A 25,337-nucleotide genomic window follows, 5' to 3' on the forward strand; every position below is an offset into this window, starting at 1 on the left:
TTTTTGGGGTTTGCATTTTGAGTTTTGAGGTATTTGGATTTATTTATTTTTGACATTTGTGGTATTTCCTTCTCTTTATAGGATTTATCTTCCTTAATTTGAGCTACTATTATTGGGTCTGTGAGGATAGCCTCATTTAGTCTCCAAGAGAAAAGCCGTGTTGTTGGAGTATTAAGTTTGAAAACCGTTAAAACCGCATCATGATCTGACCAGGAGGAAGGGATATGTCTAGAGTATAACATTGTTGGTACCGTACATGAGTTTGTTAGGATCAGGTCAATCCTAGAGTAGTTTTTATGCACTGGGGAGAAGAACGTATACCCTCTGTTAGAGCTATTGGATTCACTCCAGGTATCAGTTAGTTGGTTGGATTTAATAAGGTAATTGATCCTTTTACGTTCTATTTTTTATAAATCCGCTCTGCCAATGGCGGAGCTGTCCAGGCTAGGGTTTAAGGTCAGATTAAAATCCCTGCACCATATTAAATGTTTGAAGGTGAAGTTATTGAGCTTAGTAAGAATCATTCGGAATAATGAAAGCTGTTGACCAGCTGGGGTGTAGCTATTAATTAGACATAGTTCTAAGCCCTGCAATGTTCCCATTAAGATAACAAAACGGCCCTCTGGGTCAACTAGGGTATCGCTCAGTTGGAAAGGTAAGCTATTTTTAAGGAATATTGCCACTCCTCTATTTTTTTTGTCATTAGTTGCCAAATAAACCCTATTGTATGCAAAATTAAAATATGAAGGGAATGACGTGTTTGAGAAATGGGCTTCTTGGAGGCAGATAATATCCGGATTATGCTTAGCATAGTTAATGAATGCCTTTCTTCGTTTTGATGGGGAATTAAATACCCGGACATTATGCGATAAGACCCTACACATGGTTATGGTGTGTGGGGTGTAGAGTGGGTTACCTATTACATATCGCCTTATATTCAATGTTCGTGTCGGTGGTTCCAAATTGGCATGGTATATCTGGAAAGGATCTGTGGACATGGTCGGAGAATCTGGATCATAGGAATAAAAATACATATATAGGGTGAATAAGACAAAAAATAACATAAATACAAGTTGGGAGATTAACCCAAACAGGTTGGTAACATAGAGGTTCCTAACACCCTTGGAATTCCTCCTTATTACCATGGTGGGCAACACACAGTATCCCGGGTCGCCCAACACAGTTAAATGTATGGAAATTCACCGTAAACAGGTGAAAAAAAAAAAGAAACAATCTAATATGCGCCTTATGATGTACCCGTCCTCCCAAATCATATACATGTGTTTTCACATGTATATACCACATATGAACCTTCTTTTTTTTTTTCTAACAATTTTTATTAATAAAGGTTTATGTGGTATAATTACTAGGGTCGGAGGGATATCATAAGAGTAAAACTGTCCCATTTCTGGGTTGTAGGTACACGTTACCTGTTTAATCTCAATAAACAAAAAGAGCATAGGCAAACACCTTAAAAAGAGACCTATGTAACTTCTCAAGTTCCAAAACCCATCTCAGACTCGAGGGCATAAGAAACCATAGAAGGTCTCTGTAATTTAAGTTCAGGTCGTTGATACTCTGGTCTGTTGTCTCCTTCTTATGTTGGCTTCGGTCCATTCTTTCACTTGGTTTTCAACATTTTGACATCATTCGCTGTTACTGCCTTCTCTATGTCCCTAACATGTTCTCGGACAGGTACCCCCAGTTCCCTCATTGTTAGACCTATGTAAATCTTTCTGCAAGGACACTTAGCGTGGTAGATTACACCTTTTGATGTACAGGTTAGATGTTTTCTTATTTTAAATGTCCTGGATGCATCATAGTTGACAAAGGTCTTACATTTTCTCAGATTTTTACATGCTTTGCAAAAACTGCAGGGAAAAAGCCCACAAGTGTACTAGCATCTGTTTTCTTTGAGATGGTGCCAGGCTGGTAATGACTATGTACTAGGACATCCTTAAGATTTTTTGATCTTCTGGCCACTATGGAGGGTGTCTGTGGGAGAATTCTCTTAAGTACTGGATCCATCAACAATATTTTCCAGTGTTTATGAACTATATCAGAGACTTCCTTCCATTGTTTGTTATAGGTGGTAATAAGTCTCATTTGTTGACTGGGTGCCTGCTTTTCTCTTAGGGTCTTCCCAAATAGTAGTTCCTTTCTTGGGGTGTGGTAAGCTTTTTGGAATCCCTTCCGTACACGTCTACTGTATACACGTTCCTCAAATCTGCGTGCCAACTCCTCTGCTTGATTTATGAAGGCCTCATCACTTGAGCAGATCTTCTTGGTTCTTAAAAACTGACCAATCGGTATTGCTCTAATCGTAGAGGGAATATGGGACGACGAAGCATGTAGAAGTGTATTGGTGGAAGTGGCTTTCCGAAATACATCCATGACAATCCGTCCATCCGTGAGGGCCTCAATGCGGAGATCCAAGATGTCCAATTGTCTTCCATGATTATACATTAATTTAATGTTCAAATGATTGTTAAGATTAGTCATAAGGTCTTTAAGTTCCGCCATTTGGCGCTCCCAGATGAACCAGACGTCGTAGATGTAGCGCATCCGGCCGTGTACGATCTCCATTCCCACCACCGGTTCCACTTGAAAAATTTGGCGTTCCCAGGCTCCTAGAATTAAATTTGCATGGGAGGGGGCACACGCAGCCCCCATTGCTGTCCCTTGTAATTGCAGATACACCATGTTGTTAAACATAAAGACATTGTGTTCCAAGATGAACTCCAGAAGAATAATCAAAAGTTCAACTAGAGGTGGATCCATCCCCTTGATCCCTGAAACCATTTGACCGCCCGAATGCCATCAGTGTGTCTAATGGAAGAATATAGGACTTTGATGTCCGCCATTACCATTATCATGTTTTCTTCCAGTTGGAGGTCACTTAGTCGCTGCAATTGCTTAGTTTCCCTTCTCTCAATTTTCCGACACTTATTAGCACCAGGGTCCTAATATTATCTATTTGATTTTTTTTGTTTTTTTGTTTTGTTTTGTTCTCTTCTTTCCTTGGGTCTCAGTTATTCATAGGTACAAGGATACTTCTATTGAGCGATTTGCACTTCTAAGACCCAATGAAGATTTTTTGATTTAAAAATATTTAAAAACCTTTCCTTTTCCATTGGGAATACGACAATGACCCCCTATCATACTTACCTTGTCAGCCACGCCCTCTTTGTACTCTGCTATTGTGCACACTGTTTATTCCCAGTTCTTTTGTGCCACGCTTGGTGGGTGCGCATGCGCAGCCAGCAGCGCTCGTGGACTTCCAGTCGGGCGCACACAGGAAGGCGAAGCGTTCCACGCTTGCGTTCCAAACGCTGAACCGGAAGTCCTCTCTATCAGCTACGAGAGGCCGGACGGCATTCATGCGCCCAACACACTGAACGTCATGCACTTACTGCGATCTCATTGGGTAGGGACATTACTGAAGGAGCCGGTTAAGCTGTTGTAGTTAACGCCCCCTGGAAGAAGCATGGCGAAACGGCGGCATTGGGATGCAGCATCAGGAGCAGTGGGTTACCTTCTCTCTCCTCTGGCTGTAAGTAGTCATTACCATGACATCTGCTGGGGATATAGCGATTAGGTCTTTGGTATATATATTTTGCTCATGCAGCTCACTATGAAGATCAAACAGGAACATTTAGACCTCTAGTAATCACTGTGAGTACTGACATTGTTTAAGGCATGTGCACTTTATTGTCACTTGACATTTCTCTGGCACTGACACTTTATAGGTCATCTGCACTTTAGATTTCCTAGTTACTGATTATTAAGCTGGATTGTTTTCATCGATATCTGTATATGCCACCCTCTACCTTATCCCCCACCGAAATAAGCCTTCGGATTAAGTCCCATATGTTCAATCCTGTTTAGCTGAAATTTTCCTGCTTAACTTTATAATTTTGTGTAAAACCGTTTTTAAGATGATTCAATAAAAACTATAATTTTTATCTTATTGTGTCTAGACTCCAGTATACCCCCTAGTATTGCCTATAGTTGGTGATGTGTGTTATATATATTGATCTTGGAGTGACTATACTTTTTTTGTGACGTGTGTTGGTTATTGAATCTTAGTAGATAATCTAGTCAACTTGCCTGACTAAAAAACACAGAGAAGACATCGAAAGATATTATTACTGTATCACTTTTCGGTCTTTAGAGAACCTTTTTACTATTTAAGAATAAAATTAAAAGAATAGATGTTTGGTCCGGAGCCTTCACATAAGAAGTTAAAAGTAATTCCTAAGGGGGTTATTTTCTCATGATTCTCCGGGTACCATCGTTTCTGAACACTGTCCAGTAAATAAACCATTGATGCTTTGTCCCCTTTAGAGTTCAATTAAACCTTAATATAACCTATTAAAACTGGAAGCAAATCTACTGCTTTACAATGTCTTTTCTCCCTAATGTGCAAATAGTAGATAAGGATTGCTAACCTCTAGCATCCACTGATAAATCTGGATCCCATAGTAGTAGTAAATTGAAACTGAATGTTTATGTGAGGCATGATTTAACCTAAGAATCAATGTTAACGCCTCAGTAAGCACTTCCATGTAATTGCCGGATTTGTTCCTCTTTCTATTATAACCTGATCCTCCAGTGTAAATCAGCTTGCAGTTTTTAGACTTACACTGATTAAGTCCTATCACAAAATCCCTAATCCTAATGTCTAATGAGATTTGTGCACACAAAGCCACATTACACAGAATAGATATCACTTTCAGTGTCCACCGCAAGAAAAATGCAGCGTTACATGGCTATACCTGTAATACATAGGCTGCTCCATCTGTTTAAGGCCTTATTCAGACATCTGTTTTTCGCTTATGAGTGCTATCCGTTGGATGGGTGACTCAGTCGGGACCCTGTCCTGCTCTAGCCTTACTCACATTGACATTGTATAACACATGGTAAGATTATAATACTAGACAGGTTAGGACCGTCCCGATGGGTACACCTTGTCATGGTGGGATGCTTTTATGCTTTTTTGATCAAAATAGCGTTAACTAAAGTACCCTCTGTTATTTACATGTACTAATACTATTTACTTATTTATTTACTGTACTTTATTTAGGGATATATATGCTCATTTTTATTTTCCTGTTTTATTTCTGCAAAATTAGTAATCAGCCAGCCTCCATTTCACACTGCTTTAGTCCCTTATCACCACAGGCCTGGAAGAAAACCTGTTGAGACCCAGGATGCAGTGGGTAGGGAACGATGGGTTCATCTGGGCTAATAAGACTCAATTACTTAAAGATGTCCTATAAAATGTTTCATTTAGCAATCCATCCAAATTATATATGTAATGATGTGCAAGTGCATTAAAATACATATAGATTGCCAACTTCTCCAGTTTCCTGCGCCACACAGGTCCTATTTTGGCCGATGTGACCTGAAAAAATACTAAACCGCTCCCACAGAGGTTTGTGAGTGAACCAGAAGTCGCTTCATCAATGTAAATCTACAGAGCTTTGTTCCAAGATTCCATATTCTTACATTGATAGAAGTAGCACCATCCCACACAGCGGTCCCTGTGTGAGCCGGCAAAGAAGAATTGCAGTCACGTGGGAACAGAATGGCGCTGGATACCAAAGAAAATGGTAATCACTAAGTATTTTAATGCATTTACACATCATTACACACACAATAATGAGGGATTACAAAAAATGATGGGACATATTTAATTATCTATGAATAGATCATTTAGCAAATTTTTTTAATTAACTGGAAACTTTCTTTAACTAAAAATAATATAATTACTTCAAAACAAAATAGAAATGAAATGATTTTTGGTCCCTCCTAACTTTTATTGCTTATTTTGAAGCACTCAAACTTAAACTGGACCTTTCACCTCCTGGGAAACCTTATAAAGAAAAAGAAAACCAAATTATAATGAGAAAAATTAAAACAATTAAAACATGTTCTCGCTAATTTAGTGATAAAAGCTCTGGCCCTTTAAAAGAGGAACACAACCTAAGATATAAAGAAAATGGGCAAATACACTGCAGTCAAATACACTGGCTCCCTGACAAAGGTTCGCCGAAACACGCGTTGGGGTGGACGTGCACCCATCCAGCCGTTGGCCTTCTCTTGGTTTCCCTTATTCAAGGTAGCTATATATCCCACATACAATATACTTAATCATGTATTGTCTATAAAACACCACAATTGGTAGGGACATTGATGTGGTGGCATAGATTTGAGCGTGTAACTAATTGTTGATTGTTCTGATACGTCAAAGGGTCTGGATGTTGTGTGTCCCCGTTCATTGCTGTACATGGCCATCTGTGTCAAACATTCCTTATGGGATTGAATTGTTTTTAATCAAGATATGCTTAATAAAATTGTTTTATTTTTACATTAACAAACCTCTATGGGCTTGATGTCGATATGTTCTTTTTCTCTTTCGTTAGTAAGTAAATCAATAGCAATAGTGCATGAAAATAACATAGGGTACTTAGTTAACATTGTTTTGATAAAAAACCGTAAAAGCCATCCCACCAAGTCAAGGTGACCCTATTCGGGACGGTCTTAACCTCTAGTATTAAAACCTTACCATATGTCAAATGAGGAAAATGGGAATAAGAGCCAAGCAGGACCAAGACCCAGACTACTGGACACCCAGCCATGGGGAGCTTTATTAGCCTAATGTACAGCTTAAAGAAAAGGAAGACCACACCCTTATTTGCACAGAGTGCAAAAGACTTTAAAAGAAGGAGACAAGTTGGTTGAAATTGGGAGTCTCATTATTTGACATCTATGTGAGGCTTCCTGTTTTGAAGCTGGCAGAAATCATTGTGTGGGATAAGGCTGTAGTGTGCAGCATGTAATCAACACAGAAGAGTCTCTTTAGGCTGAATGTAAATATACATGTGGCAAAATCAAATTGATTTCTGTATGTTAAGAAACAAGTGCAGGAGGAAGAGGATAGAAGCAGCAGTACAGTAAATCCTACAGCTGTCTCTGATTGACATGGTAGCTGCTTTTTCTATGCAGTATATAGTAGGGGGTTCAGATTAAAGGGAACTTGATAGTTTATACACTACCGTTTGGGGTCATTTAGAAATTTCATTATTTTTTAAAGAAAAGCACATTATTTTTCAATGAAGCTAACATTAAATGAATCAGAAATACACTCTATACATTGTTAATGTGGTAAAACCCTAGAAAACCCTTGCACAAGTATGTTAGCCCAGCTGAAATCGGTTTGGCTGATTTAAAACCTATAAAATTTACTTTCCTTTGAGCTAGTTGAGAATCTGGAGCATTACATTTGTTTGTTCTATGAATCTCTCAAAATGGCCAGAAAAAGAGAACTTTCATGTGAAACTCGACAGTCTATTCTTGTTCTTAGAAATGAAGGCTATTCCATGCAAGAGATTGCCAAGAAACTGAAGATTTCCTACAACGGTGTGTACTACTCCCTTCAGAGGAGAGCACAAACTGTTATGATCTGAAACGTACTAAGGAAAGATAGGGGAAAGCTGTCCCTACTGTAAGACTAAGCTGACTAGCCTTAGTCCTCGGCTAGTCTGAACGAAGACCTATAGAATTAAGGGAAGGGTCCCTAAAAGAACTAAGGACTGGAACAAAAATGGGACACCTCCTAAACAGAAGTTGTTGCAGAACACAAAAAGACAAACTGACAAAAAGTACTAGAGGTCCCAGAGGACCAAGCGAACTGACTGAGATAGGCACCGAAGCACCAGGCTAGCAAAACAGTCAAACAACACTGAAGTCCAGCACAGCCAGAAGGGCGGAGCTGGAATATAAAGGCAGATGGTCACGTGACCGCAAAACACAAGATAGAAAAAGCTAACAGGAGGGTTCTAACACAAACAGGCTCTAACCAGAGTAGAAAGAGAAGTGGGAGGCCCCGCTGCACAACTGAGCAACAAGACAAGTACATTTGAGTCTCTAGTTTGAGAAATCGACGCCTCACAGCTCCTCAACTGTCAGCTTTATTAAATAGTACACGCAAAACGCCAGTGTCAATGTCTACAGTGAAGAGGCGACTCCGGGATGCTGGCCTTCAGGGCAAAGAAAAAGACATATCTGAGACTGGCTAATAAAAGGAAAAGATTAATATTGAACACAGACATTGGACAGAGGAAGACTGGAAAAAAGTTTTATGGACAGACAAATCAAAGTTTGAGGTGTTTGGATCACACAGAAGAACATTTGTGAGACGCAGAACAACTGAAAAGATGCTGGAAGAATGCCTGACGCCATCTGGCAAGCATGGTGGAGGTAATGTGGTGGTCTGGGGTTGCTTTGGTGCTGGTAAAGTGGGAGATTTGTACAAGGTAAATGCGATTTTGAATAAGGAAGGCTATCACTCCATTTTGCAACGCCATGCCATACCCTGTGGACAGCGCTTGATTGGAGCCAATTTCATCCTACAACAGGACAATGACCCAAAGCACACCTCCAAATTATGCATGAACTATTTAGGGAAGAAGCAGGCAGCTGGTATTCTATCTGTAATGGAGTGGCCAGTGCAGTCACCAGATCTCAACCCCATTGAGCTGTTGTGGGAGCAGCTTGACCGTATAGTACGCAAAAAGTGCCCATCAAGCCAATCCAATTTGTGGTAGGGACTTCAGGAAGCATGGGGTGAAATTTCTCAAGATTACCTCAGCAAATTAACAGCTAGAATGCCAAAGGTCTGCAATTCTGTAATTGCTGCAAAGGGAGCATTCTTTGACGAAAGCAAAGTTTGAAGGAGAAAATTATTCTTTCAAATAAAAATCATTATTTCTAACCTTGTCAATGTCTGGACTATATTTTCTATTCATTTTGCAACTCATTAGATAAATAAAAGTATGAGTTTTCATGGAAAACACAAAATTGTCTGGGTGACCGCAAACTTTTGAACGGTAGTGTACATGCTGCCCAAACCATTTATCAGACACTGGCTGTATGATCTCATCCAATGCTGTGGTGTTCCAGAGAGGAACATAGGTAAATAAACGCCGGGGACCAAGACGCTCAGGAGACTAGTTGGACGGGGAGGTCCCCGTGTGGCTTCTCCCCTTCCACTGCTAAAGGCTGACAGGTCTTATGTCAATATGCGCACACAGGGAGAGACCTATCAAGCCAGGGCAGTTTTGGGGAGAAGCTGCTGGGGACCTTCTTGTTTGACTAGTCTCCTGTGTGTCTCATTTCCCTTATAAAGTGTATATAGGTTTTGTTTTCAGCAGAGGGATATTTTAATACCTTGTACTGTGCTGTTTTCCTGCTCACAGTTTACTTGACCATTTTTGTTATTGTGCGATAGTTGATGATAGTTGATAGTTCTGAACCTAGGTTGCTGTTTTTTATTTGTTTCCTGATCTCAGCTAAATTTAACCATGAGTGTTTATTTATTTGTGAACCTTTCTGCATTTGGCTATTGTACTTCTCCGCTCTGACACAGGCAAGTTTTTCTTTTCATATTTGTCTCATCTTTTGGCACTGCTCTCCACTGATTTATCATCACTTTGCTAGAGAACAAAGAAATTTCTATTTCTACTAGCAACCAGTCTCATTACTCAGAAACCTACTTATCGGAGAACATTTTTACACATAAGCCTAATACCAAGACCCAAAGCAAAGTCCCTGTGAAAAAGGGCTTCCTTACAGGTCCCATTCTGTTTAACTCTTTGGCTACATTAACACATCTGTGCAACATGTCCAAGTGCTGTCTGTTTTTTTCTCGGACAGCACATGGACCCATAGAGTTTCATTGAATCATACATACTGCACATCGGTTTTAAAAATGGATCCGTGTGTCCGGACTGTGAGACTCAGGGCAGTTCTTATTCTCATTCATTTTGTGGATCACATTCGGCCAGTAAAGTCTATGAAGATTCATATAAAAAAATGAAACAACAAAAACACATTTTCACTGATCCTTTGTTAGACTCTATTCACATGTTCATGGTTCTGGTACAGGTGGCATCTGTATTTCTTCACAGATACCACACGTACCTGTAGCACCCTGAGGATTCGGCTGCTACAGGGGTATTGCACCTCAACCCAGAGGTGTGATATTCCACTCCCGGGTAAGGATGGAGTGTGGAACTGAGCTCGGTAGGCTGCATGCACTACACACATCCCATTTCCGAGGAGCAGACCGACGGTACTCCCACTTAGAAATGTGCAGGTACGACCGAGTCTGTTCCTGGCTGGAGTGGGAGGGGGGTGGAACATCCCAAGTAGTGTAGGGGCAGATAGGGGGAGCAGCCTGGGTAAAGATAGGAGCTCATTGGGTGCTGGTCACCTGAGCTCACACATAGAGGGTGTATATAAGGTGGGCACCAACTAAGAACAGGGTCAGTTGCAGAGAGAAAGTCAGCGAGCGGAGGAGAAGAGAGACCCAGAGTGAGAGAGGAGAGAGAGAGACCCAGAGGGGGAACCAGAAGAAAAGGACTCCAAGAACCCAACTTAAATCCCCGGGTGAAGAGTCGGCACAGGGTACCGGAAGCCAAGCTGGTGGGGGTAAAAACACTCCCCAGCCAGAGACCGGAGACCGTGGGCAGCGTTTGCCACGGTCACCCACCACATCCACCACGAAGGCATACCACGAGGAGGGTCAGGGAACCCAAGGCCAAGGGTGTCCCAACAGAAGGCCCGAGGGAGCTGGACCTGGGTGGATCAATAGTGGGGACGGCCAGAGAAAGGACAGAAGGAGAGCTCAGGGTCACGCTCCGGACTTATTTGGGAGTTGGCTGGATCCAGAACCTGGTGGACGCAGCACGGCTCGGGAGGTCACTCGAAGCTGGAGTGACCAGAACATCAGCAGTGAGTAAAACATCCTAAACTGCATAACCCGACTCTGTCTCTGATTGCCGTCTACACTGCATCACCACAACTCCCATCCTCTGCACCTGATCCCACTGAGGCTATACCCCTCCCGTTGGGGGTTATCCTATCAAGCTGCACCAACACCACCAGCCTCAGCGGACCCTGCTGCAGCGGCGGCCACAGTGACCGCAACACAACGGGTGGCGTAGTCGACAATAAAGAACTTATAACATCTGTATGACTGCCACATACAACTGAGTTTGACACCCTGGGCACGGACCGGGTCACAGCCACTCGGAGACTACAACCCCCATCTGATCCGGCTCCGGGTATTCCCCTAAAGAATATGGCCCAGGGGGCGCGTCATACCCATTATAATCTATGGAGCTGTTCACATGTCCGTGTTTTAACACAGACCGTGTCTATGTAAACCACACAGAGACTTGTCTTTTTTTTTACCAGCAGCATGAATGACAAGGGCCAATATAAGTCTATGGATCCGTATGAAACACGTTCAGCACATGGATGTCATCCGTGTGTCACCCATGTGCTGTACCTGTTTAACATTGCAAAATATAAGAGAAGCTTTTAATTTCTTTTTTTTTATCCATACCAGAAAACCACTGATGGTAAAATCGGACACACTGATGACACACTGATCCAAAACACTGATGACGCCAGTACTGTTTTTTCAGGTTTTGGTTTTATACGGATGTCTGAAGGAGGCCTTAAAAGGGTTCAGAAAATTAGAGAAAAGCGTTCTGTTTTTTACGGATTTAAAATTTACACGAATGTGTGAAACCTTTTTCAGAGCATCACAGAACCAGGGAATTTATAGATACAACATGTCAGATTGTCAATAATTTTAGCTTCTCATTATTCCATAGCCTTTTACGATATAACCTCAGAAAATATATTTTTATTAGGCCTCCATCTTCAGAATGTTTTAAAAATAATTTTAAGTTAAGAAAATCTTTTAGGACAATTTGTGGTAAAGGGACAACTTTATTTAGTATGAAGAATACCCAAACAAACAAAGGTTTAGAGATGATTGAGCCTTTTAAAATTCAAATTCAGCCGTCTCAGCAAAATTTTCCCCCAAAATTTGATTTGTGGTGAATTTATGTTTCGGTGAATTTCAAGTAGTCCAATTGACTTGGAACAGTGTGTAGAACATTTTACCACCCGTTATTACAGAAACCAATATGTTTTATTGTTAATATACTGTAGCCTTAGGGGAAGGAGAGTGATGCAAGAACGATGAGAAATGTATGTAATTTGATGAAAGTCTCAGTGCACCGTTAAGCGCTCAAATTTGCATATCTAGCAGCACTGTCCCGGATTTTGATTGACAGTTCTGGGTTTCTCACAGCTCCCTAAACTCAAATTCTTCCAGCATGTGGCCACCACTCTGTACATCCTGGAAGTTTAGCTAGTGAGTGGCTTCGGAAAGGAGCTGGCTCCTCCAGTTTCAGTGAGCAGGGATTTGCGTTTAGGGAGCACTCACTGTGAGAAAGCGAGCGCTGTCACTCAAGGTCAAGGATCATGCTAGATAGACAAATCAGAGGGCGTAATAATGGTGCACTGAGACATTGGCCACACCAAGGGTGCACCAAATCGCCCTCATTAGCATATGGATTAAAACTGATTTTTTTCGCCAACTACAGTACTAAAATATTTGTTACTTTAATTATTTTTTAAAGGGGCTAAGTCCCCTATATAAATATTTATATAGCAAAATTTGCAGTTTAGAAGTAACAGATTCACTTTTAAATCCTGCATTTTTTTTCTTGGCATAATAGTGCAGTGCATTGTGTAATCCCAGATATATGTTACATGGCTTTATCACTTAAGCAACATGTCTAAAAATATGGATAAATAGTCCCTATTCAAAGTACAAAAATAATATCTGAATATAAATGAGGAAAAAGATGTGATAAAGAGCGTGAAATAAATTTAACAAAATCCAATAAAAAATAGTAAACAAATTTTTAATTGCTTAGTTTCTAAAGCTGAATTAATTGTTTAGTTTCTAAAGCTGAATGCATATTTTTAAATGGAATAAAATGAGATCTAAGGAATGCTTTTAAAACAGGACTCCAGCAGTTTTTTTAACCTATGCACAGATGGGTATATACGGTATACATCTATATATATCTATATCTATAATATAACGGGAGATGTGTTCGTCTGTCCGAAGCCTCTACAGACTGCTATTGCGCAATGCGCCTGTGCAGTCTGGCCCAAGCCAGAAGAACGCATCCAGCCATTACAGGTGACAGGTAAGAGGAGTGTGGTGCCAGAGATCGTGGTATGCGTAGGCACTGAATGCATACCGCCATCTCCGCCACCAAAAGCACATACATAACCGGGAGGAATGTTGCCACAGCATCTCTGTTCGGGCCGGAGGCCGGGGGGAGGAGTGTGGTGTTGGAATTAGTGCATGCACATAACGCGCTATCCGGCGCCATTTTAGTAAGGACACATTTGCAGTGTGTCTTCAACAAAATGGCTTCGGACAGCACAGTATGCAGGTGCTGATTCCTGTGCCATTTTAGGAAGATAAAATAGGCGACATGCTGCAGGGGAGCGATGGAAAGGTGAGTAGGAGTGTTTTTTTTATTTAATTGATGGAGAATGGGGGGAGCACATAACAGGATGGGGAAGTACATAACAGGATAGGGCAGCAGGATGAGGATGCACATAAGAGGATGGGGGAGCATATACCAGGATGGGGGAGAACATAACAGGATGGGGGAAGCTCATAACTGGATGGGAGGAAGTACATAACAGGATGCGAGGTAGCACATAACAGGATGGGGGGTAGCACATAACAGGATGGGGGGAAGCACATAACAAGATGGGGGGTAAGCATATAACAAGATGGGGGAGCATATACCAGGATGGGGCAGCATATACCAGGATGGGGGAGCACATAACAGAATGAGGGAACAGGATGGGGGTGCACATGACAGGATGGGGAAGCATATACCAGGATGGGGGAGCATATACCAGGATGGGGGAAGCACATAACACAATGAAGGCGAAGGTTGGGGAAGCACATAACAGGATGGGGGAGCACATAATAGGTTGGGGCGCAGGATGGGGGAGCATATACCAGGATGGGGGAGCTTATACCAAGATGGGGGAGCACATAACAGGATGGGAGTACACATAACAGGATGGGGGAAGCACATACCAGGATGGGGAAAGCACATAACAGGATGGGGCGCAGGATGGAGGAGCATATAACAGGATGGGGAGCACATAACAGGATGGGGAAAGCACATAACAGGATGGGGCACAGGATGGAGCAGCACATAACAGGTTGGGGAGAACATAACAGGGTGGGGAAAGCACTTAACATGATGGGGCGCAGGATGGGGAAGCATATAACAGGATGGTTGAGCACATAACAGGTTGGGGCGCAGGATGGGGGAGCATATAACAGGATGGGGAGCATATACCAGGATGGGGGAGCACATAACAGGATGGGGGAGCACATAACAGGATGGGAGAGAACAACAGGATGGGGGAGCGCATAACAAGATGGGGGAGCAGGATAGAGGAGCAAATAACAGGATGGGTGCGCAGGATGGGGAAGCACATAACAGGATGGGGGAGCACATAACAGGTTGGGGCGCAGGATGGGAGAGCATATACCCGGATGGGGGAGCATATAGCAGGATGGGGGAGCACATAACAGGATGGACGAGCACATAACAGGATGGGAGAGAACAACAGGATGGGGGAGCGCATAACAAGATGGGGAGCAGGATGGAGGAGCACATAACAGGATGGGGAAGCACATAACAGGATGGGGGAGCACATAACAGGCTTGGGCGCAGGATGGGGGAGCCTATACCAGGATGGGGGAGCATATACCAGGTTGGGGGAACACATAACAGGATGGGGAAAGCACATAACAGGATGGGGAAGCACATAACAGGATGGTGGCGCAGGATGGGGAAGCATAAAACAGGATGGGGAGCATATAACAGGTTGGGGCGCAGGATGGGGGAGCAGATACCAGGATAGGGGAGCATATACCAGAATGGGGTAGCACATAACAGGATGGGGGAGCACATAACTGGATAGGGAGCAGGATGAGGGAGCACATCACAGCATGGGGGCACACATAACAGGTTGGTGGAGCACATAACAGGATGGAGGAACACATAACAGGATGGGGAGCAGGATGGGGGAGCACATAACAGGATGGGGGAGCATATACCAGGATGGGGGAGCAGGATGGGGGAGCAGGATGGAGGAGCTCATAACCACATGGGGGAGCAGGATGGGGGAACACATCACAGGATGGGGGCACACATTACAGGATGAGGGAGCAGGATTGGGGAGCAGGATGGAGGAGCACATAATAAGATGGGGGAGCACATAGCAGGATGGGGAGCATATAACAGGATGGGGGAGCATATACCAGAATGGGGGAGCATATACCAGGATGAGGGAGCAGGATGGAGGAGCACATAATCGCATGGGGGAGCAGGATGGGGGAGCATATAACAGGATGGGAGAGCACATAACAGGATGGGGGCACACATAACAGGTTGGTGGAGCACATAACAGGATGGAGGAACACATAACAGGATGGGGAGCAGGATGGGGGAGCACATAACAGGATGGGGGAGCATATACCAGGATGGGGGAGCAGGATGGGGGAGCAGGATGGAGGAGCTCATAACCACATGGGGGAGCAGGATGGGGGAGCACATCACAGGATGAGGGCACACATTACAGGATGAGGGAGCAGGATTGGGGAGCAGGATGGAGGAGCGCTTAATAAGATGGGGGAGCAGGATGGGGGAGCACATAGCCACATAGCAGGATGGGGAGCACATAACAGGATGGGGGAGCATATACCAGAATGGGGGAGCATATACCAGGATGAGGGAGCAGGATGGAGGAGCACATAATCGCATGGGGGAGCAGGATGGGGGAGCACATCACAGGATGGGGGAGCATATAACAGGATGGGAGAGCACATAACAGGATGGGGGAACACATAACAGGGTGGGGGAGCAGGATGGAGGAGCACATAACAGGATGGGGGAGCACATAACAGGATGGAGGAGCACATAACAGGATGGGGGAGCATATACCAGGATGGGGGAGCAGTTAACAGGATGGGGGAGCACATAACAGGATGGGGGAGCAAATACCAGGATGGAGGAGCCCATAACCGCATGGGGGAGCAGGATGGGGGAGCACATCACAGGATGATGGAGCACATAACAGGATGGGGGAGCATATACCAGGATGGGGGAGCACTTAACATCATGGGGGACCAGGAAGGGGGAGCATATGCCAGGATGGGGGAGCATATGCCAGGATGGGGGAGCATGGACCAGGATGGGGGAGCATGGACCAGGACAGAGGACCATATACCAATAAAAATGCTTGCCACCCGGGCGTAAAACAAGTTCAATAGCTAGTACATATATACATATAAATATATATATATATATATATATATATAAAAATATCCTTCAATGTGTGAAGACTTATTGGTGATGTGAAATGTAGCATGTAGTGATGGGCGAGCACTAAAATGCTCGGGTGCTCGATGCTTGGGTCGAGCACATTGGAATACTCGGGTGCAACGAGCCCAATGTAAGTCTATGGGACACGCGAGCATTTTTCAGGCGGCTTTCCCCGGCGGTCTGCAGAGGGCCTTAAAATTGCCCAAATTGACGGTAACAGTGCTCAAATGACATGGGAACAGCATGGGGAAGACCCCTGGAAGCATTTCTGACTCCCAGGTCACTGCTGTCAACAACGTTGTCAGAGGTATTACGCCACTTTTACGGACTCACAATAAAACATACAAAAACAAAACCAAAATGGATTTTCCTGGGAAATATGTCAAGGAACATCCTTTCCAGGGCAATGACTTGTATATAAGGCAAAATAAATAACCAAAAACAAAAATGCTCCTCCACACCTTGGGCTATGTTCACACATAGCGTTTTTGATGCGTTTTTGCACTTTTGCATTGCTTTCAACCAAGACAAATGCATTCACTGAGAAATATCATTTTAACATTTTACAACCTTATCTGGCCATGAGGTGTGTGACACATTATCAGACACATGCATACAGTGCTGAAAAGACACGGGAACAGCATGGGGAAGACCCCTGGAAGCATCTCTGACTTCCAGGTTACTGCCTAAAAGTGTGCCCATCATAAGTGATCCTTGACGCATGCAAAGATGCTTCCCGCCATGCACCTGTTATTGCAGGCCTGCAACAATCACCATCCATGTCCTTGTCCCAGTGCAGCGTTCAGTTGGTCCTACCCCATTCCTTAAAATGCAAGCGCAAGTATACAGCCAGCCACCCACTCACCCACAGACTGCAATACTATACTGCCAAATTTTAGACAGCTGCTTGCACTTGAAATGTGGCCTTTTAAGCTCATGGAGGTGGAAGCTGTCCACAAAGTTATGGCGGCGGCAACCAGGTATCCATACTCGGTCCTCAGCCGCTATTATTTGTCCCGGTGTCGTCTCCACCTTCCACAAGCACAGGTCCTACAACATTACCCGTGCCCTCTCCAGTTTACTTACTGGGAAGGACAGCCTAACCACAAACACGTGGACAAGTGAATGTGGCCAGGGACGGTACTGAGCCAGTCCAGAGCTTGTTGGTGAGTTGTATTTCACCACAGCCATATTCTTTAGCTTGGTGAAAGGACTTGGGAAACCGTATCCACTCCAGCTGTCATTTCTCCCAGGAAGTCCTGTAATGCTGCTTGCACTTGAAATGTGGACTTTTAGGCTCGTGGAGGCGGAAGCTTTTCACAACCTCATGCCGGCGGCGGCCAGGTGTCCATACTCGGTCACCAGCCGCCACTATTTCTCCCGGTATCGTCTCCGCCTTCCACAAGCACAGGTCCCACAACATTACCCGTGCCCTCCCCAGTGCACTTACTGGGAAGGACCGGCTAACCACAAACACGTGGACAGGTGAATGTGGCCAGGGATGGTACGAAGCCAGTCCACATTAAAAATGCAGCCATAGAGTGTCCAGGAACCTTCCCACACACTTTTCTTAGCCAGGGCTGCTTCTCAGCAGGGTTGGACGGGCCCACCAGAGAATCCTTGGTGGGCCCTGGCTTCTCCATCAGGAGAGATCATGATAGGCGCAAACTTTGCAGCTGCTATGGGGCTCTTGAATGGGGGAGAAAGGTGGGCCCTCAGAATCAAATCCTCTGGAAGGCCCAATGTTTTTCAGTCTGACACTGCTTCTCAGTGAGAGTTGTATTTCACCACAGCCATATTCTTTAGCTCGGTGAAAGGACTGGCATAGAGGGAAACCGTATCAGCTCTGAGTGTCATTTCTACCAGGAAGTCCTCTAATGCAGCTTGTTTCAGAAGTAATGGCAGCCGGTCCAACATCAGCTCGCACTTGTCGGTGGTGCTTCGAAACACAAACATCTTTCTTTGCTCCTTTAATTTCATGACTACAGAGTTGGGCAATGGCCTGATCTGCAATGCGGTTTCAGAAATAACATGCATAAGCACGTCCAATCCACATTAAAAAAGCAGCCATAGAGTGTCCGGGAACCTTTCCACACAATTTTCTTTGCCAGGGATGCTTCTTGGCAGGGTTGGACGGGCCCACCAGAGAACCAGAGACTCCTCCGGGGGGCCCTGGCTTCTCCTTCAGGAGAGTTCATAGTGCCGAGGTGAGGCCACGATGATGATAGAGGTCACCATCTGCTTAGTTTTCTGTTACTTGGAATGCAAGCACAAATATGCAGCCAGCCACCCACCCACAGGCCGCAATACTAAAATGCCAGATTTCTGGGCAGCTGCTTTCACTTGAAATGGGGCCTTTTAGGCTCGTGGAGGTGGAAGCTGTCCACAACCTCATGGCGGCGGAGGCCGGGTGTCCATACTCGGTCCCCAGCCGCCACATTTTCTCCCGGTATTGTCTCTGCCTTCTACAAGCTCGGGTCACTGAAAAAAACTGCTGGTACTTTTCTGTGGGAATCTGCTTGCTTCCTATCAGCCTGGAATATTTCCAGTAAACAATGGTACGACGCCATGGTATTAGCATTGGCCCCAGTACCAGTAGCGAAGCCATCCCCAATTTCCTTCTCAGAAATTTTATTTGGTAGACTGAGTGGCTGCCCAAATACATTAGTTTCTCACAAAGGAGCTGAAGATAGAGTGGCAGTAGGCGCAAGTTTCTCCAGCTTGTTAGATATCAGAGGGTGAACGGCAGCATATTGGATCAGTGGTTAGCACTGAAGCCTTGCAGCGCCAGGATTTTGGGTTCAAATTCCAGCAAGGACAACATCTGCAAGGATTTTGTATGTTCCTCCCATGTTTGCGTGGGTTTCCACCTCAGTAAAAAAAGCAGGCATAGAGTGTCCGGGAACCTTCCCACACACTTTTCTTAGCCAAGAATGCTTCTCGGCAGGGTTGGACGGTCCCACCAGAGAATCCTCTGGTGTGCCCTGGTTTCTACATCAGGAGAGTTCATGATAGCATAAACTTTGCAGCTTTTATGAGGCTCTTGAGCGGAGGGAGAAAGGTGAGCCCTCAGAATCAAATCCTCTGGTGGTCCCAATCTAAAACAGCTTCTCAGTGAGAGTTGTATTTCACCACAGCCATATTCTTTAGCTCGGTGAAAGGAGAGGGACAAATGCATTCACCGGGAAATGTCATTTTAACATTTTACAACCTTATCTGGCCATGTGGTGTGTGACACATCATCAGACACATCCTGTTTCATTTATGATGGAGGGACTCTGAAAGTCACAAAGCCTGTCTATTATAGGGCCATCAGGCGGCCCTTACTACTCTTAAAGGGCCAGCAGTCGGCCCTCGCTATTGTTAGAGAGCCATCAGCCGCCTATGCTTGTTGTTCCCATTATTAATGAGTAGTTCTCCTATACTTTTATTGCATATGCAGTGACTGCAAGGGCTGCGAAAAATTCGGACGCAACCCAATACCCCTTTGAAGAGACATAGAGGAGGGTCTCAGTAAAAAAATGTTCCCATTATAAAGGAGCGGGTCTCCTATAGTGCTGTGACTGCAAGGGCTGCCAAAATTTGGGAAAAACCCCACTAACAATTTAAAGACACATAGAGCAGGGCCACAGTAATGTCATGTTTCCATTGCAAAGGAGCATGTGTGCTATACAGTTATAGGGTATGCAGTGAGTCCAACGGCTGACAAAATTTAGGAAAAACCCCACTAACAATTTAAAGACACATAGAGCACGGCCACAGTAACAACAAATTCCTATTAGAAAGGAGAGGGTCTCCCATACTGTTTGCCTATGCAGTGAAGCAACGGCTGCCAAAAATATGGAGTAACTCCAATGCCCCTTGCAAGAGATGTAGAGGTCGGAGAGCCTCCTAAAAACAATGTTCCCATTATTAGGAAGTGGGTCTCCCATAGTGTTTGCCTATGCAGCGAATGCATAAGCTGACAAAAATTTGGAGGCTCCAATTCCTCTTGGAAGAGGTGTAGAGGGCCTCATGAAAAAATTTCCCATTATTAGGAAGTGGGTCTTCCATAGTGTGGGCCTATGCAGTAAATGCAAGGGCTGCCAAAAATTGGGAGGCACTCCAATGTCCCTTGGAAGAGACTTGGAGGAGGGCCTCATAAAAAAATGTTCCCATTAGAAAGGAGCAGATCTCCTTTACTTGTAATGCCCATGCACTAAATGTATGGGCTGACAAACATTTACCCCTGGTGGGTATACATGAACATACTGTATAAAAAAAATTTTTATGGGCATCATAAACGTCCTTTAAAAAAATTATGTGGGCGTTGCATCACAGGCCACGGTCACCCTGGTGATATGGTGGTGGAGGATGAGGATGAGTAGAAGGAGGAGGACAAGAGCAAATAGCCAAAATCAGGAAACGTATACCCATGTGTGGGTGTGAAAATGTGCATGGGAATACACCTCCCAAAAAAAGATACTGGATTTGAGTTTATGTTACGCTGCTATCATTCGTTGGTGTTGAGAAGTCTGCCCCAATCCAGCCCTTGTTCATTTTTATAGGAGTCAGCCTGTCAGCATTTTCAGTTGACAGGAGGATGCGCTTATTAGGGCTTGGGCGATGGGAGGGTCTCAGAAGACTGTCCCGGAACCTTGACAGTGTCCCTCTGCCTCTGCTGGATTGCATTTGTGTCTCTCGCCTGTAGTCCTTGGTTGTCCAACGAACTATGACCTCTGCGCCAGCATTTTCAGATGGGAATTTTTTTAATAGTTCTGGAACAAGGGCCTTCTGGTCCTGCCCCATTTTTGTAGACCTGTGCGCCTGAGGATTAAGAGATATAAAGTTCTCCTTGTAGCATGGGTCTAGAAGTGTCACCAACCAGTAATGACTGTCACACAAAATTTTAAGAATGCGAAGGTCATGGGAAAGGCAGCATAGCATAAACTCAGCCATACGTGCCAGACTGCTAACAGGCAAGACATCCGTGTCCTCACCAAGAGGATGAGTGACCATGCTCTCCTCCTCCTACTCCTCCTCCCTGTCCTCAGGCCATCCACGCTGAACTGACGGTATGACAGTTGTGTAGGTAGTACCGTCTATAGCGCATGAAACTAGCTCCTGTTCTTTCTCCTCCTCCTCTTCTTCTTCATTGTCACCGAATCCACATTGGGATGAGATGAGGCTGGGCTGTGTGTAATCACCCTGTATGGTTCCTTGTTACATCTCATCGTGCTCCGCCTGCAATGCATCCTCTTTGATTGTGAGCAGAGAGCATTTCAGAAGACAGAGAAGCGGGATGGTGATACTAATTATGGCATCATCTCCGCTCACCATCTTGGTGGACTCCTCAAAGTTTTGGAGGATGGTACATATGTTTGACATCCATGTCCACTCCTGAGGTCTTATGTGTGGAATCTGAACTGAATACCGACTGCCTTGTTTATGTTGGTACTCAACAACTGCCCTCTTCTGCTCACAAATCCTTCCCAACATCTGCGGTGTAGAGTTCCAGCACGTGGGGACATCACACACCAGTCTGTGAGCCAGAAGCTGCAAACGCTGCTGAAACATGGCTAGGGCGGAGGAAGCTGTAGGTGACTTTCTAAAATGGGCACACAGGCGGCATACTTTAACAAGCAGATCCGGCAGCTTCGGGTAGGATTTGAGAAACCGCTGAACCACGAGGTTAAGCACATGGGGGAGGCATGGTACATGTGTGAGCTCGCCTCGCCTCAGAGCCGCCACCAGGTTCCGGCCATTGTGACACATGACCATGCCTGGCTATAGGTTCAGCAGTGTGAGCCACAGATCTGCCTGCTTTTTTAGAGCTGTCCACAACTCTTCGGGATTGTGCGGTTTGTCACCTAAGCATATTAGCTTCAACAAAGTCTGTTGCCGCTTTGCCGAGGCAGTGCTGCAGTGCTTCCAGCTTATGACTGATGTGGTCATGTCAGAGATGGAGGCTGAAGAGGAGGAGGAGGCTGAGGAGGATGAGGTGCAGGAGCTGTAGACTGTGGGGGCAACCCTGATTGACCCAGGGCTTGCAATCCTTGGCGTCGGGAGGACGTGTTCCATCCCAAGGTCCGACTGGGTCCCAGCTTCCACTACGTTAACCTAGTGTGCCATCAGCAAGATGTACTGTCCCTGCCCACTAGCACTTGTCTACATGTTCGTGGTTAGGTGGACTTTCCCAGTAACTGCATTGTTAAGGGCACGTCTAATGTTTTGGGACATGTGCTTGTGTAATACGGGGACGGAACACCGGGAGAAATAGTGGCGGCTGGGGACCGAGTACTGAGGAACGGCCGTCGCCATCAGGTTACGGAATGCTTCCATCTCCACGAGCCTAAAAGGCAACATTTCGAGCGCAAGCAGTCACGAAATGTGGGAATTTAGTAGTGTGGCATGTGGGGCATTGGCTACGTATTTGCGCTTGCGTTCCAAGGACTGGGGTATGGACAGCTGAACGCTGCGCTGGGACAAGGACATGGATGGGTTTCCTGATGCTGCTACTTGAAAGTGTGCAATAACAGATGCAGGGCAGGAGGCATCTTCACATGCACCATGGACAGGGGATTGGCTTGCATGCACGACAGCGGAAGAAGCAGTGGTACCACCCGCAGACACTGTTCCTGGACCCTGGGGTTCGGCCCACAAAGTCAGGTGCTTTGCTGCCATGTGCCTGATCATGCTGGTGGTGGTCAGGCTGGTAGTTTTTCCACCCCTGCTGATGCTTGCCTGGCAGGTGGTGCAAATGGCCTTTTTGGGGTTATAGGTAGAGTCTTTAAAAAACAACCAGACTCGGGAAGACCTAACAGTTGTACTGGAAACTTCCTTTGTGTTGGTGTTACGGGGAATGGTTGCCTGCCTTCTGTCTGTGGCCACCACACTGCTTCTTCCTGCCTGTTGGGGTGCTCTGCCTCCCTCCCCCTGTGTGCTGCTGTCCTCGCTCTGCATGTTCTCCTGCCAGGTTGGGTCAATTACTATATCATCCACCATCTCGACTTCCACTTCCGCACCCTGGTCGTCCTCCTGAGTTTCTGGCAATTGTGTCTCATCATCGTCCACCTCTTGTGAAACACTCCCCCCCTTCGTGTAACTGTGGCTTCTCAAATATTGGAGCATCGCTACATGCGATCTCCTCTTGCCCGGCTTCAAGTGGACCGGGCGAGAGGCCCAAATCTATAAATGGAAAAGTGAACAGCTCTTCGGAGTGTCCAAGTGTCGGATCAGTTGTCTCTGGGCACTCGGCATGATGGGAGGAAGGAGGTTCAGGGTGAGGAATATGCGGCCCAGACTCATGGCTACTGAGACTTGACCGTGTGGAAGACGGATGGCGGTGGTGGCTAAGTGACTGGAAGCATTATCTGCTATCCAACCAATAACCTTTTCACACTGCTCTGTGTTCAATAGTGGTGTTCTGCGGTCCCCTATTAATTGGGACAGTAAGGTCGAGCGAGAAGATGTGGGTGTTTGTTGTGGCACAATTTCAGCTTGCCCAGGGCCTTGGCCTCTGCACTCACCATCACCAACACGTCCAGTTCCCCGTCCCTTGCCACGTGCCTTGTCCATTTTAAATGGAGGACAATATCTTCCATGCTCACTACAAATGGCTGAATTTGGAGCGAACTTATATGTGATCCGTGTGACGGACAAACCATAGTTTTAAATAGCTGGCTTGTAGGTGTCTATTTTGAACAGCAAACTGGTGTCAATAGCTTCACTGACACATTGAAACAAATTTTTAATGGAGGCCAGAAGTGGCAGTATTTTCTGAAAACGTATATGTGATCTGTGTGACAGAGAAAACACAGTATTACTGTAAATACCTGGCCTGTAGGTAACTATTTTGAACAGCAAACTGGTGTTAATAGCTTCACTGACACACTGAAACAAATGTTTAATGGAGGCCAGAAATGGCACTATTTTCTGAAAACGCATATGTGATCTGTGTGACGGAGAAAACACAGTTTGAAATAGCTGGCCTGTATGTAACTATTTTGAACAGCAAACTGGTGTCAATAGCTTCAGTGACACACTGAAACAAATTTATTTTCAGCGCAATTATATGTGATCCGCGTGACGGACAAACCACAGTTTTAAATAGCTGGATTTTTAGTGCTTTAATATAGAAAGGACCTGGCTGTATTCTGCAGTTCCAACAAGCAAATGGCACAGAAAAACTGTGTTCTCTGGATTGCTTTTTAAGCAAATAATGAGGATTAAGATCCCAAAAAAATATTCCTGGCCCCTGAGACCTGGGCCTATTTCTAGAAATATCTAACAGCAGCAGCAGGAGACAAAACTGGAATGAAGCCTCTTGTGCTATATACACTGCAGATGGATATGTGTCTCTAATATAGTTTGGTACACCTGCTAACTAGAAACCAGCAAATCTCTCCCTAGCTCAGCAGCACCTCTCCCGACACTGTCTGATTCTGGATTGACTGTGACGAGCATGGCGGCGCCAGGTCTGATATAGACCTGATGACGCTGTGCGGCCAGCTAATGGCTGTAGTGCTACAACCAACATGGCTGCGCCATTACAGTGAGTGGCAGACAATCCCTGCATACTCATTGGCTCTGTAAAGAGCTTCAAACATGCAGGGAGGGGACCCGAGCTCCTGCCAAGCAACCCCGGAAATGCTCGGCGAGCGCCGAGCATCTCGAGCAGTGAGATGCTCGGGCGAGCACCGAGCAGTAGCGAGCATGCTCACTCATCACTAGTAGCATGTCTTTTGCTAGCATGCTACAATAGTTTATTCAGTTTGTTAAGTTAGAAATTGGAGTCCTTCACCAGATTCAAGATACATAAAGGTGGACACATCCGCAGTGCTCACTAAGCTGTTATTAAAACGTTATGTAGAGGCTCTTATATATACAAAGTGTATATCTGTGTTATATTGAGTTTGTCAGCAGTAGAGATTAGTGTTGAGCGAATTTGTTCAGCATTTCAAATTCGGGTTTGTGTTCGGGGTTCCGGCTTGTTTGCGCAAAAAAATCGGCTCCGCCCACGAACATTCCTGACTTGCCACGCTGTCACGCTGA

This window comes from Phyllobates terribilis, unplaced genomic scaffold, assembly GCF_046119375.1.
Source record: "Phyllobates terribilis strain yellow unplaced genomic scaffold, ASM4611937v1 Scaffold_1__5_contigs__length_1240528914, whole genome shotgun sequence".
In the NCBI taxonomy this organism is placed as follows: domain Eukaryota; kingdom Metazoa; phylum Chordata; class Amphibia; order Anura; family Dendrobatidae; genus Phyllobates; species Phyllobates terribilis.